The sequence below is a fragment of the Salvelinus fontinalis genome, chromosome 38, assembly GCF_029448725.1.
Source record: "Salvelinus fontinalis isolate EN_2023a chromosome 38, ASM2944872v1, whole genome shotgun sequence".
NCBI lineage: Eukaryota > Metazoa > Chordata > Actinopteri > Salmoniformes > Salmonidae > Salvelinus > Salvelinus fontinalis.
Window position 1 is genome coordinate 15,947,086 of NC_074702.1, and position 16,890 is coordinate 15,963,975.

The following is a 16,890-nucleotide window of genomic DNA, read 5'->3' on the forward strand; positions in this document are numbered from 1 at the left end:
GTGGCGAAGTCAGGTAGGAAACCTGCGCCTACTCCCTGTACTTACCGTGGAGAGCGAGAGTACGGGCAGACACCGTGTTACGCAGTAGAGCGCACGGTGTCTCCTGTACGCGTGCATAGCCCGGTTCGGTACATTTCAGCTCCACGTATCGACCGGGCTAGACTGAGCGTTGAGCCGTATGTCATGAAGCCGGCCCAACGCATCTGGTCACCAGTGCGTCTCCTCGGGCCGGCGTACATGGCACCAGCCTTACGCATGGTGTCCCCGGTTCGCCTACATAGGCCGGTGCGGGTTATTCCACCTCCCCGCACTGGTCAGGCGACGGGGAGCATACAACCAGGTAAGGTTGGGCAGGCTCGGCGTTCAAGGGAGCCAGTACGCCTGCACGGTCCGGTATTTCCGGCGCCACCTCCCCGCCCCAACCCAGTACCACCAGTGCCTCCTCCACGCACTAGCTATATGGTGCGTGTCTCCAGCCCTTTACCACCAGTGTCTAAACCACGCACCAAGCCTCCTGTGTGTCCCCAGAGTCCTGTGCGTCCTGTTGCTGCTCCCCGCACTAGCCCTGAGATGCGTGTCCCCAGCCCGGTGCCACCAGTCCCGGCACCACGCACCAGGCCTACAGTGCGCCTCAGCCGGCAGGAGTCTGCCGTCTGCACAGCGATGACTGAACTGCCCGTCTGCCAAGCGCCATCTGAGCCATCCGTCTCCCCAGCGCCATCTGAGCCATCCGTCTCCCCAGCGCCATCTGAGCCATCCGTCTGCCATGAGCCTGCAAAGCCGCCCGTCTGCCATGAGCCTGCAAAGCCGCCCGTCTGCCATGAGCCCACTGAGCCGTCCGCCAGACAGGAGCCGCTAGAGCCGTCCGCCAGACAGGAGCCGCTAGAGCCGTCCGCCAGACAGGAGCCGCTAGAGCCGTCCGCCAGACAGGAGCCGCTAGAGCCGTCCGCCAGACAGGAGCCGCTAGAGCCGCCAGCCAGACAGGAGCCGCTAGAGCCGTCCGTCAGACAGGATCCGCCAGAGCAGCCAACCAGACAGGATCCGCCAGAGCCGCCAACCAGACAGGATCTGCCAGAGCCGCCAACCAGACAGGATCTGCCAGAGCCGCCAACCAGACAGGATCTGCCAGAGCCGCCAACCAGACAGGATCTGCCAGAGCCGCCAACCAGACATGAGCAGCCAGATCCGTCAGCCAGCCATGAGCAGCCAGATCCGTCAGCCAGCCATGAGCAGCCAGATCCGTCAGCTAGCCATGAGCAGCCAGATCCGTCAGCTAGCCATGAGCAGCCAGATCCGTCAGCTAGCCATGAGCAGCCAGATCCGTCAGCTAGCCATGAGCAGCCAGATCCGTCAGCTAGCCATGAGCAGCCAGATCCGTCAGCCAGCCATGAGCAGCCAGATCCGTCAGCCAGCCATGAGCAGCCAGATCCGTCAGCCAGCCATGAGCAGCCAGATCCGTCAGCCAGCCAGATCCGTCAGCCAGCCATGAGCAGCCAGATCTGTCAGCCAGCCATGGGCCGTCCCTCAGTCCGGAGCTGCAGTCCCTCAGTCCGGAGCTGCAGTCCCTCAGTCCGGAGCTGCCATTCCTCAGTCCGGAGCTGCCCCTTACCCTGGTGCTGCCCCTTACCCTGGTGCTGCCCCTTACCCTGGTGCTGCCCCTTACCCTGGTACTGCCCCTGACCCTGGTACTGCCCCTTACCCTGGTACTGGCCCTTAGTCCGGAGCTGCCATTCCTCAGTCCGGAGCTGCCCCTTAATGCAATGGGGTTAATGTGGAGGGGGGTCATTTGGAGGAAGCCTAGGAGGTGGTTAGGGACTGTGGTGACGTGGGGACCACAACCTGAGCCGGAGCCGCCACCGTGGATGGAAGCCCACCCAGACCCTCCCCTAGACTGTGTAATGGTGCGCCCGGAGTTCGCACCTTAAGGGGGGGGTTATGTCACGCCCTGGCCTTAGTATTCTTTGTTTTCTTTATTATTTTAGTTAGGTCAGGGTGTGACATGGGGAATGTTTATGTTTTGTTGGTTTTGGGTGTTTCTATGGTAAAGGGGTTATGGGGTGTAGTATATGGGTTTGTGTTGAGTTCAGATGTCTAGCGTTGTCTATGTATGTTTAGTTATCTAGGAGAGTCTATGGTTACCTGAATGAGTTCCCAATTAGAGACAGCTGATTTCGGTTGTCTCTGATTGGGAGCCTTATTTAGGGTAGCCATAGGCTCTCATTGGTTGTGAGTAATTGTCTATGTCAGAATGTTTGTAGCCAGTGTGTGCACATCGTTATTTAGCTTCACGATCATTTGTTGTTTTTTGTTAATGTGTATTAAGTGTTTCGTGTTTATTTTTCGTCATCTTTATAATAAAAGAAGATGGCTTATTTTCCAAGTGCTGCGTTTTGGTCCGTCAATCCTCCACATGATCGTGACAGTCGTATGTTAACCACTAATGTTTTTATATATGTTCTACTTACAGTGAATTCGGAAAATATTCAGACCCCTTCACTTTTTCCATGTTTTGTTACGTTACAGCCTTGATTAAATTGATTACATTTTTATTTCATCAATCTACACACAATACCCAATAATGACAAACACTCTACTCAGTACTTTGTTGAAGCACCTTTGGCAGCGATTACAGCATCGAGTGATCTTGGGTATGAAGCTACAAGCTTGGCACACCTGTATTTGGGGAGTTCATCCCATTCTTCACTGCAGATCCTCTCAAGCTCTGTCAGGTTGGATGGGGAGCGTCGCTGCACAGCTATTTTCAGGTCTCTCCAGAGATGTTCGATCGGGTTCAAGTCCGGGCTCTGGCTGGGCCACTCAAGAACATTCAGAGATTTGTCCCGAAGCCACTCCTGCGTTGTCTTGGCTGTGTGCTTAGGGTCGTTGTCGTGTTGGAAGGTGAACCTTCACCCCAGTCTGAGGTCCTGAGCGCTCTGGAGCAGGTTTTCATCAATAATCTCTATGTTCTTTGCTCTGTTCGTCTTTGCCTCGATACTGACTAGTCTCCCAGTCCCTGCCGATGAAAAACACCCCCACACCATGATGCTGTCATCACCATGCTTCACCATAGGGATGGTGCCAGGTGTCCTCCAGACGTGACGCTTGGCATTCAGGCTAGCCACTCTACCATAATGGCCTGATTGGTAGAGTGCTGCAGAAATGGTTGTACTTCTGGAAGTTTCTCCCATCTTTACAGAGGAACTCTAGAGCTCTGTCAGAGTGACCATTGGGTTCTTGGTCTCCTCCCTGACCTTTTCCCCCGATTGCTCAATTTGGCCGGGCAACCAGCTCTTGGAAGAGTCTTAATGGTTCCAAACGTCTTCCATTTAATAATGATCGAGGCTTCTGTGTTCTTGGGGACATTCAGAAATGTTTTAATACCTTTCCCCAGATCTGTACGTTGACACAATCCTGTCTCGGAGCTCTACGGACAATTCCTTCAACCTCATGGCTTGGTTTTTGCTCTGACATGCACTGTCAACTGTGGAACCTTACTGTAGGTGTGTCTAAAAATCTAAAAACCTGTTTTCACTTTGTCATTATGGAGTATTGTATGTAGGTTGCTGAGTTTTTATTTTTTATTTAATCAATTTTAGAACAAGGCTGTAACGTAACAAATTGTGGAAAAAGACGAGGTCTGAATACTTTTGTGTAGGCACTGTGTATGTGTAAATCAACTAACGACATCAAACACCTGCGTGTCCTTTGAAACTATATGAACTAGTGACCCGCAGTGTTTGTCATTATACCCTGAGGAAGACAGCTTGTCTGTCCAAACGTTGGTTATTAATTAAATTATTGCATCTGAGTTCCTAGAATGTGCAGCTCTCCTTTTTTTCATATGGTGAAAGGTCAAACAGGTCTTATGTAAGACTGATAATCATTCCATTCTTACAGAGGAGAGAGGACAAGAGAGAGGGAACACAGAGAAGAGCGGGAGAAGAGAGAGAGGATGTAGAGGACAGAGGACGTAGAGGAGAGAGGACACGAGAGAGTGGACACTGTGTGTGTGTGTTTGTGTGTGTGTGTATGTGGTAAATAAAGGTCAGGGGTCAGCCAAGTGCATTATGGTTATTGACCCTATCTTTTATACTATAAGGTGCTGTGAAAGGCTGCTGAGGGACTGCCTGCATTAGCCACCCATTAAGGCTGAAATAAAGGAGTTCTCTCCCCTCTCTCCTTCACTATTGCACCTGTTTGGTCAAGTACAATCAGTGTAGAGGAAAGTGTGTGTTGTTAGAGGGGAAATGTGTGTGGTTAGAGGATTCGATGGGTCAGTGAATGTGGAGAAAGGAGAAAGTTAGATGAATAGGTCTATTCTGACAGAATCCCTTGTTAAAGAGGAGGTCTTTGGAGCGGTCCTGTCAGCCATACATTAGAAGAAGAGGCCCAAACAGACCTCACACACACACACACTGAGAATGGCATGAGATTGAAAAGGGTTACAGGGTTGAGGGCCACAAAGGATTGATTAACTGGCTAGTTAGGGAAAGATGAGGTACAAAGCCTTGGTTCAACCACAAACATGCACAAAAGAGGGTGATGAGAGAGAGGAATGAGAGAGAGAGTAGAGAGAGTGGGGAGCAGCTTGGCTGTCTGGGCTGCAGCTTTTCAGGACTAAAAACAAACAAACTATAAAAAAGATGAAGTTACAACACTGGGAGAATACTGAATAGTTTGGAGCTGAGGGTTGTAATTCTCCTGTTTATTTTATGTCGTTACAGACTCTTGCTAAAAGGTATTGCCTCTTCACCAGCTAAAAGTAGCTAGCTGGATTTACTCCTGAACCCAGCAGAGCAAGCACATTTCCCCTACTCTCACCAGAAGCCAGTCAGGCTTTTAATAGCTGTCTTTATCTGGGATTTTACGCTTAACAAAATGAACACCTCAGCACAGGACATAGAGATGGAAGAAAGGCATAAAAGAAAAGCAGCACAAATGAAGGAAACGCTGAGTGAGGAATGAACAGCATGTTTAACTTGTTCGATATGGACTATATTTCAGCACAGCATAGTAATGAAGGAATGAATACTGTCATATCTTCTTGCTAATGTATTTTTCTGACCTGTACTTGCTTTGACTCTCCCACTGGGCAACGCTGTGGGTTAATTATAGGTCATAAACATACATACATACATACATACATACATACATACATACATACATACGCACACACGCACACACGTACATACGTACATACGTACATACGTACACACTCGCACACGCACACACGCACATACATACATACATACATACATACATACATACGCACACACGCACACACGCACACACGCACACACGCACATACATACATACATACATACATACATACATACATACATACATACATACATACATACATACATACATACATACATGCAGCTCAGTAAACACACGTGTACTTGGACGTCTACTCCTGAAAGCACAGAGCTGATACAATGCTCCTTCCTGAAAAAGACTCTGCATTGTGAGTAGTCAAGGCCAGATGAAGGTCAGGCTGGCAGTCAGTCTGGTGATGCTGCAGATATTACTGGATCATTTATTAAATGAAGAGGTCTAGAAACAGCTTGCAGGCAATGTTAGCTAGCATAGCTCATGCGTAGAAACACGTCATCGGGTCTAACGTCCGTGTCGCGCCGAACTGCTGAACAGACCATCTTATCAAAGACACAAACACGTCACTTTGTCACTTTCACAAGGTTGGAGTAATGATAGTTTTAGCTTAGATTTTGAGAAAATTAACAACTAAGGACACATATTTCACTTCTCCCGTTGACTTGACAACCCCCAAACCCCCGTCAGGTCTGTCGGGTCTGCTTTGCCAGGCGTTCCCAGAAGTATTAGCCAGTTGGGTCTTTGGGTTTGAAACTCTGTGAAATTACTGAAAACTCTGGCCGTACTACAGGCATTGGAGACCAGCATCTACAGTACTTACCAGAGGGTTAACGTCTACAGTAATGTATATCAGTGATATTCCATAGAGAGGATGTCATAACATGATCTATCGGTAACCATATCTCCACATATTCTTCTTCTCATCTTGTTTATTTCATTATAAAGGTGGAATACGGTGCTTGTTATGAAAATGGAGGACTCTTACATGGAGCTGAACATAGTAACTTTTCACAGTTGTTTACCAGTCCTACCTGTATGCAGAACTGGGGAATAATAGCAGGCTACTGTACTGTGGTCTGTCTCTTCTGGGTCTTCTCTTTGATTCATGGGACTGCCATCTAAGAGAGGGAGGGAAAGAGAGAAATGGGTTGTTAGGTACCACAGCTGAAACAGGTTTAGTCTGATGAAAGACACTACAGTGGAAAGAGAGGGATTTAGAGGAAGAGAAAGAGAAGAGGATATATAGGATAGAGTGAGTGGATAGAATAGAGAGAGAGAATCCCCAAAGCCAGAGCTCTGTTGCCTCATTGGCAGCTTAACGGTGTGTGTCGTACACTGTGCCCACCCCATCGCTCTCTCAGCCCTCTTTACTGATCTCTCCTCTCCCCCCCCCCCCCCCGTCTTACTGATCTCTCTCCCCCCCCTGTCTCCCCCCTCTCTCTCTCAGCCATCTTTACTGATCTCTCTCTTCTCACCCCCTCTCTCTTTCTGCCCTCTTACTGATCACTCTCTCACTCTCCCTCTCTCTCTCCTCTTCTCTCTCTCTTTCTTCCAGTGTCTCATCACTCCTTTCCATCATAAGCTTTTTGTATTCTCCTCCTTTTTCTACTCCTCCTCCTTCTCATCATCCAATACCTCCTTCTGGTGAACATCTGTCAGAGTTATCACGGAGACAGTTCACCTGCAGAGAGGAAAACAGAGCTTAGCTTCTCTATATGCAGGGAAATCTATCCATGTGTACACTACTACAGCTCCACAGTACCTACTGAGGTACCTCCTACACGTATAACAACCCTATCCACTCCACAGCCATAATGCAGTCTGTAGTGGGCATAGCTTTGATGCTCGAGACACCACAGGCAGGTACTGAACACACACACACACACACACACACACACACACACACACACACACACACACACACACACACACACAAATGCACACACAAACACACACAAACAGGTAATTCCCCCTGCTGGAAGGAGGCTAAAACACCCTGATGATTCACCACATCAAAATGTCTTCACCGCCGTGGGAGACAACAGTCACCTGATCGCTCTGGAGGGTGTCTACTACCAGAGATAGGGATGATGATGGGGGAGGATGGGTGGAGGACGGAGAAGGAAGAGGGGAGTGTGGGGAAATAATCAGTAGATCTATATGGGGGCTGTGTGTGTGTTACAGGAAGTCTGCCAAACACTGCCGTGTCACAGGGGGAGGTCCTTCCAAGTGATAGACACCTAATGGCTAACTGAGTCAATCAGGAGCTCATCTTGTTGTGTAGTGTAGGGCCATCCAGAAAAGACCTATTGTGCACTCTTAAGGGTCCAGCACGATCATGGGGGAGGAGGAGATGCTAGAACTGGGCTGAGGTCGCTCGGTTACAGAGGAGAGGATGCTAAGGTGAGGTCATCGAGAAAGTGATTGACAGGCTGCCTGGCGGTGACTGGCGGTGTGGAAAGAAATACCTTTGAATCTGAGGACCAATGCTTGTCATAACAGCAACAACAACAACAGCAGCTGGTTTGAACAGGAAATGTCAACTCTGTAAAGTACAGTTAATGTACAGTTTATAGATATGAAGTTGATATTAAACTAATCAATAAAACAGACAAAACAATTGAATGATATCTGGCCTTTGACCTTGTTAGAATTCCATCAGCTTTGAACATCAGCTGATCAATTTTCACTTCAGAAAAGCCTTCTTTGATATGATCTTGTCGTTTATGAAACCTTCAAGCATTCATCCACATACTGAAGGCACAAGAAAAGTGGCTGAGGAGTGAAAACTCAGCAAGATCCCTATTGATTAATCTATGTAAATATGTGACGCCGAATGCTTTTGAGACGGTTGTTTTCCAAGTAAAAATGCAACTACTCTGCCTGCCATTCAGCCAGTCAGTCAGTCGCCATGGTCACGGTTCATTGAGCATCTTCACGTTATGCAACAACAACAAGTTCCAAATCAATACCTCCAATCATATGCCACTGTGCACGTGTCAGTCCACTATTGATTGTGGTTTTATAAAGGGCGACCTGGAGGTCATTTCCAGGACTATGGGTGTTGGAGCAGTGACATGGGAATCATTTAGGGGAGATGGGGCTCAAACACACATTTGATTTGCTGTAGATGGGTTTGACTGTTTGTTCATGGCTGACAGTAATGAGGCAGTGTGTTTGACAGGTGCACAGGGGGAATGGAGAGAGTTTCAAGTTTCAAGTTTTAATGCCACATGTACAAATACAGTGAAATGCCTTTTTTGCTAGCTCTAACCCCAACAATGCAGTAATCAATAACAATGTAATACTAAAAATAACAAGATAGAACAAAAACACACAAGATATAAAATAAGAAAAACACGATAAAGTAAGCAGGCATACTATATACAGGGTCAGTTCCTGAACCATATTTACTATATACAGGGTCAGTTCCTGAACCATATTTACTATATACAGGGTCAGTTCCTGAACCATATTTACTATATACAGGGTCAGTTCCTGAACCATATTTACTATATACAGGGTCAGTTCCTGTAACATATTTACTATATACAGGGTCAGTTCCTGAACCATATTTACTATATACAGGGTCAGTTCCTGAACCATATTTACTATATACAGGGTCAGTTCCTGAACCATATTTACTATATACAGGGTCAGTTCCTGAACCATATTTACTATATACAGGGTCAGTTCCTGAACCATATTTACTATATACAGGGTCAGTTCCTGAACCATATTTACTATATACAGGGTCAGTTCCTGAACCATATTTACTATATACAGGGTCAGTTCCTGAACCATATTTACTATATACAGGGTCAGTTCCTGAACCATATTTACTATATACAGGGTCAGTTCCTGAACCATATTTACTATATACAGGGTCAGTTCCTGAACCATATTTACTATATACAGGGTCAGTTCCTGAACCATATTTACTATATACAGGGTCAGTTCCTGAACCATATTTACTATATACAGGGTCAGTTCCTGAACCACATTTACTATATACAGGGTCAGTTCCTGAACCATATTTACTATATACAGGGTCAGTTCCTGAACCATATTTACTATATACAGGGTCAGTTCCTGAACCATATTTACTATATACAGGGTCAGTTCCTGTACCATATTTACTAAATACAGGGTCAGTTCCTGAACCATATTTACCATATACAGGGTCAGTTCCTGAACCATATTTACTATATACAGTGTCAGTTCCTGAACCATATTTACTATATACAGGGTCAGTTCCTGAACCATATTTACTATATACAGGGTCAGTTCCTGTACCATATTTACTATATACAGGGTCAGTTCCTGTACCATATTTACTATATACAGGGTCAGTTCCTGAACCATATTTACTATATACAGGGTCAGTTCCTGAACCATATTTACTATATACAGGGTCAGTTCCTGAACCATATTTACTATATACAGGGTCAGTTCCTGAACCATATTTACTATATACAGGGTCAGTTCCTGTAACATATTTACTATATACAGGGTCAGTTCCTGAACCATATTTACTATATACAGGGTCAGTTCCTGAACCATATTTACTATATACAGGGTCAGTTCCTGAACCATATTTACTATATACAGGGTCAGTTCCTGAACCATATTTACTATATACAGGGTCAGTTCCTGAACCATATTTACTATATACAGGGTCAGTTCCTGAACCATATTTACTATATACAGGGTCAGTTCCTGAACCATATTTACTATATACAGGGTCAGTTCCTGAACCATATTTACTATATACAGGGTCAGTTCCTGAACCATATTTACTATATACAGGGTCAGTTCCTGAACCATATTTACTATTTACAGGGTCAGTTCCTGTACCATATTTACTATATACAGGGTCAGTTCCTGTACCATATTTACTATATACAGGGTCAGTTCCTGTACCATATTTACTATATACAGGGTCAGTTCCTGAACCATATTTACTATATACAGGGTCAGTTCCTGTACCATATTTACTATATACAGGGTCAGTTCCTGAACCATATTTACTATATACAGGGTCAGTTCCTGTACCATATTTACTATATACAGGGTCAGTTCCTGAACCATATTTACTATATACAGGGTCAGTTCCTGTACCATATTTACTATATACAGGGTCAGTTCCTGTACCATATTACTACATACAGGGTCAGTTCCTGTACCATATTTACTATATACAGGGTCAGTTCCTGTACCATATTTACTATATACAGGGTCAGTTCCTGTACCATATTTACTATATACAGGGTCAGTTCCTCTACCATATTTACTATATCCACGTTCAGTTCCTCTACCATATTTACTATATACAGGGTCAGTTCCTCTACCATATTTACTATATCCACGTTCAGTTCCTGTACCATATTTACAATGTGCAGGGATACTGAAGTGATAGAGGTAGACATGTATAGGGGACACGCACCCCCCACCCACACACACACACACAGACACATACACACACACACACACACGGAGAACACACACCCACTCAAAGTCACACACACTCAATAGAACCATAACGTGATTATTTCACAGTATAACAACTCCATTCATGGGTGAAGAAATGAAAAATGATTATTGCTTCAAACTACGAACATTGACGTTCCCATCCTGTTCCTCTATAATGGTCTATTGATCGGCCAGGTAATGTCATGTGTGATTGCTTTAAGAAGACGAAAAACAAGAACATGTCATTTAGGCCTTGCGAGAAAAACTGAGGAAACACACTATGGGATAACGCCTGGCACACACACACACACACACACACATACACACACACACAGTCGTCTATCTCTAAGTCAGACATACACATACAGAGAGACACTCACAAATATGTCAGTAGCACCTGTGTTGATATTGAGGATAAACACAACCATAAAATGCCTTTTCAGATGTTATTATAGTAGAGTCACTAGCCTGTGTGAGTGTGCGTGTGCGTGTGTATGTGCATTTGTCTTGCGCGCGCGTGTGTGTGTGTGAGAAAGCTGTTCCTGTGCCTGCTGTTGTTAAGTGTTCACTGAGCAGAATGTTCAAGTTTTACAACTAGAACTTCAATTACATTTTAATAGGCTTGAGCCACAGAGTACGACAATGGCTGATCCCTTCAGAAATGATTTCCCCCTTCTATCAGGTCAAGGGGTGGATTGAGAGCGATGGGAGTGACAGATTCAGGGGAATAAAACTCATAGCCCCTCTATCAATCATCAGCCTGTCAAACAGAGGTGATCGGGACACATAGAGAAAGAGTATAATAGACATGTCAGACAAGGACTCAGTCCACAGAAACATGTGAAGTCCTCTGTAACTGGCACAAACTAAAATGTATTTCTGAAGAGAAGGGTGAATATGAAAGACTGAGCTCTGTGAAAACATATGACAAAAGACTAGCTTATTTTTCTTCTATTCACAATGTTTCTCCCTCCCCTTTCATCTCTCTCTCTCCCCTTCCCTCCCCCCTCCTCTCTGTGTTGATTGTTGATTAGCTGGTAAATAACGACATGGTTGTAATGTCTCTGTCTGTGATCAGCCTCTATCCTGCTGTTTCTGAAAAACAACACTGCAAATCAGAACCACAAAATGAGGCAATTCAGACTCTCCAACCAGCATTTAGAGGAGAATGTAGACAGAGTAAGCATCTGGAGTGAGCGTCTCTTCCAGAGGAAGAGGAGGAGGAGGAAAAGGAGAAGGAGGAGGAGGAGAAAAAGGAAGAAAATGAGGAGGAGGAGGAGTCAACATGGGAACAGTTTCTCTGTCAGCGTTTTGAATCAGCGTGCATTTAAACAGACACCCCTGGGGTCCTCGCTGCATGGGGGGACGGAGGGACAAGGAAGGCAGTCCAAGCACTCCCCACTCCACCTCCCCTCTGCTGGCATCTGTGATGCCAGACATGCCAACACGTCTGAGTCCAGTTGAAACATTTCAACAAGGGCAAAGAGACAGCTACTTTCTCTGAGCGACTCTCTGGTGTATGTCATGGTTCATAGAAAAGACACTCCTACACAAAATGTCACTATTGAACATTCCATACGCACCAAGAAAGCAATGCAGATCTGTGAATGCATTGCAGTTCTTGTATGTCAGTGTTAAATACGTGGACGTCACTGATGGTTAATGGCAGTAAAGTAACAAGTTCCTTGTCTCTTATCTCTCCCCACTTGTAACTGCATTTGTCTGCCATTTATTCCACTTATCAGTGCTTCTTTCCTTCCTCCCTGTTTTCCATAATAACACCAAATCTGGATGACAAATGATTCGTGAAAGACGAGTGGGGTTTAAGTAGTTTTTCTTCCATTTCACATTCAGACTATTAGACGGATGGAAGGGCTAGATTACCAACTAAATATAGTGTCTCATATTTCTGACCTCTAAATTCATTGCTTCAATAAAACATGGCTGTATAAAGGCGTGTCACTGGTCTGAGGGGATATGAAGGGTTTTATGGTTCCTTAGGAGATTTTGTGTGTGACGTGTGTGTGTCTCCCTGTCAAAATGGCACACTGTGGTCCGAGCCATCTCACCGCCTGGGTCCTAATCTCATTCCTGATATATCTATCTATATCTATTTATCAGCTAGTCTGATTAAATCACACAGAACCCTGCTGGACTAAACTACACTCCTTCTCACCCATTATCTTGTAAATCATGGACACACACACACACACACTCCTCTCTTCCCAACCCTCATCCCTCATTCCTTTATATGAGAGCAGATGACGATGAGGGAGGTAGAACTCACCAGAGACCATCAACACATCGCATCACAGAGAAGACAGACACATTGTTGAGCCTGGAACACTTTCACTTCATTGTGTTTGTCATCATGTGTCTTTGAAACGGGTCTGATCTGTAGTTAAGCCTTTTCTTTCTTACTCAACGCCCTTTGATTCATTCATTACACGGATGACATCCATTACATGTTGGCATCCCCATATTCAGAGGGTGCTTGTTATTGTGACGTTGATGTGACATTGATGAAACACTTTGGTAACACTTTACTTGACACCCAGTGTCATAACACGTTATGACACGGTCATAACCGTGTCATAATATGTCATAAGAGCTGACATAACTTGTCATAACCTGTCATAATGTGGTCATAACACTGTCATGACACATACATTTACACCTGTTGTGACATGTGTTGTATTATTTTATGGCTGGTTATCACACATATATAAGAGCTTATCTGGCTTATATGATTATGATGGTCATAATGCTTCTTGACAGAGTCATACAGTGTATTTCTTAGTCCATGTAAAGTGACACAGGATGGTCATAATGCTTCATGACAGTGTCATAAAGTGTATTTTCCACAAGTTAAATAAAATATGATGAAAAAGAAGATGACTGTAAAGGATTAATTACAACAACAACAAAGGATTTAAGAAGAGAAAAAATCTAACAAAAGGAAACTTCTTGGCGGGAAAAAAATGATTTGAATAAATGTGGGTTGTGACACTCTTATGTAATGTCATAACCAATCATAAAATGACGCAATAGATGTCACAACAGGTTAAAATATATGTGTCATGACAGTGTTATGACCATATTTTGACAGGTTATGACAAGTTATGTCAGCTGTTATGACATATTATTACATGGTTATGACCGTGCCATAGCGTGTTATGACGCTGGGTGTCAAGTAAAGTGTAACCAACACGGTATATTAAGGGTTATTGTTGAAGTTATCAAGAACTCTCATGTTTTTCTTTCTCATTTATATTTACCCGAACAGGGCATTGCATGGTGGCCTGGAAAAGTGCATATGCGTCGCAGTGCTAGAGGCATCATTACAGATCCAGGTTCAATTCCGGGCTGTGTTGTAGCCAGCCGTGGCCGGAAGACCCATGAGGCGGCGTACAATTGGCCCAGCATTGTCCGGTTTAGGGGAGGGTTTGACCGGCTGGGATGTCACATCGCGCTCTAGCGACTCCTTGTGGCGGCCGGGCGCATGCACGCTGAAGGTGTTTCCTCCGACACATTGGTGCGGCTGGATTCCGGGTTAAGCGAGGCCGTCTGCTCAGGATTCACAAACCTGTCACCTATTTTTGTTCTTAAAAACATGTATTTGTCAAGAAGCAGTGCGGCTTGGCAGGGTCGTGTTTCTGAGGACGCATGGCTCTCGACTTTCGCCTCTTCTGAGTCCGTACAGGAGTTGCAGTGATGGGACAAGACTATAACTACCAATTGGATATCACAAAATTGGGGCGAAAACAGGGGTAAAAAAAAGTATAAAAATAAAGCACATATTCAAAATATGTTTAAATATTACTAATATAACCTTAAACACCCAACCCAAGCATGCAGAGAGAATACAGTAGCTCTCCCTGACTCTGTTTCAATTTCTATCACACATTCCATATCTCGCTATTTCATATACCCTTCTCACCCTCTCTCGCAGTGGTCAATGGCTATTGATTGTATAGTGTAAGTGTCACGTCCTGACCTTAGAGATCCTTTTATGTCTCTATTTTGGTTTGGTCAGGGCGTGAGTTGGGGTGGGTATTCTATGTTCTATGATTTGTATTTCTATGTTTTGGCCGGGTAGGGTTTTCAATCAGGGACAGCTGTCTATTGTTGTCTCTGATTGAGAACCATACTTAGGTAGCCCTAGTTGTCTTTGTTTGTAGGGCACATAGCCTTTAGCTTCACGGTTTGTTTTTGTAGTGTTTGTTGTTTTGTTCGGTGTCTTTTTCCCAAATAAAGAGAAAATGTTCGCTCACCACGCTGCACCTTGGTCCTCTCCTTTTAACGGCCGTGACAGTAAGTCACAATCTCTATGTGGATACCAATGTCCCTTTTATAACAAAAGTGTTGATCACAAATTGCCAATAAACCTTTAAATGCCTCACTAGAGGAATAACAACTTAGCCATCCCCATTCATTTTTTTGCACATTAATTCTACTGTCCACATTTAATGCACTGTAGGCTACTGTACATTCCACACATGGAGGATTTCATTTCTATGTGCATCAGCTTGAATAATCTCTAGGCTGTGAACGGCAGCAGTTTCTCTGCTCATATCTAGCTTGTATAGCAGGTCTATACTGCTTGCATAAGGGTGCAGCAATATACAGAAGTCATCAGTTCTACCATGCTACTTAACTTTATAATACGAACTCTCTTTCTCTCCCTCTATTACATTTTTTCTTCTCTTCCCCTTCCTTCCGGATGGATGTCTGCCGTCTATTTTGTATCTGAGCTCTGTGGAGGTGCTAGCTCCACGCAGCCTCTAACTGAAAACCCAATATCACTCCGAAGGGAGGGAGCTCGGTTCCCAGTTGAGTGTGTTGAAGCCGGTAGGGTTCTCAATGGGGCTGAGAATATCACTAGTGTTAAAATAGGGGAGGATCTGTCACGGAAAGCCCCTCAGCCCCTCCCCCTGTACCGAAGGGACAGGAGACTTCCACTTAACTGCAATCCCCACCTTTCACAAGCTTTATCTCTCTATATTGACTGACTCTCAGCACATTTCTCAGCACATATAGTCTGATTGTGGGTCCTGGTGAGGAATGTCCCCCTACAGACACGCACACACATATACACACATCCACCCACCCATACGTACATACCCCTAATCCCCAGTTCCCTTCACTGGTTATATTTAGAATATCCCTCATTCATTTTGTCCTGATGAAACAGCGCTCTGCAGACATCAGTCTTCTCTACATTCATTCATCACACTTTTCCTACATCTTGATTGTCCCTTGAATGGACGAATATTCTGTATAACGACATATGACAGTTGTTGAAAAGCTGCTTTACATTGGTATGGGAGAGAGTGGCTTGTTGCTAACATCCTATGTGGTTGAACGTTGATAAAGTCAACCAAGGACAAACTTGACAATGCCAAACGTCTGAAAGAGTTCTATAAGAAGCAATGATGGAGGGCTGATATGTTATTACAGAGGGCAGTGTTTGATAGACCTTTCCATTCTCTGTTCTCTATAGTGTGTTGTGGTTGTGATCTATCCACCCGGTACTTGTAGCTAGACGTCTAACCCACCAGCTGACATATTGGATGTCTGACAGGTCTAAATCTAAGACCTCCTGTCTGTCAATCCCAAATCAAATCAGTCCACACACACACACACATCAACACACACACACACAAACACACACACTCTCTCCAAGAAATATTCCGTACCCCAGTATAATTCAACTGGTGACTATCTGGGAGAATATAGAAAAAGGAGAAGTCTGTTGCTGCAGAAATCTGATATTTTTATTGACTGGAGAAACAAACAATTGGCTTATGTTTTCAGCAGGAATCGCCTTCATCTCTGTCTCTGTCTCTGTCTCTGTCTCTGTCTCTTTATGTCTCTCTCTCTCTCTCTCTGTCTCTGTCTCTGTCTCTGTTTCTGTCTCTGTCTCTGTCTCTGTCTCTGTCTCTCTATGTCTCTCTATGTCTCTCTATGTCTCTCTCTCTATCTCTTTCTCTCTCTATCTCTCTCTCTCTCTTTCTCTCTCTCTCCCTCTCTCTCTCTCTCTCTCTCAGACACACACTCTTGTCAATTCCAAATCCAATACCTTCATGATCAGAGTGAAACCAGAGCAGCTGAATCTCTCCTGAAAGCCTTGCAGAGTGCATTACAACTCTGACGGCTGTTCATGGATCTTCATTCCCCCAATAAAAGCCCGGCCCACCTTAGCCAGAACAGAGGGAAGGGTTCAACGCAGCCCAAAGCCTTTGTTCATCCTTATTATAGGACATCGATAACGGAGAATTCGTGTTTAACGGCTCGGTTGTG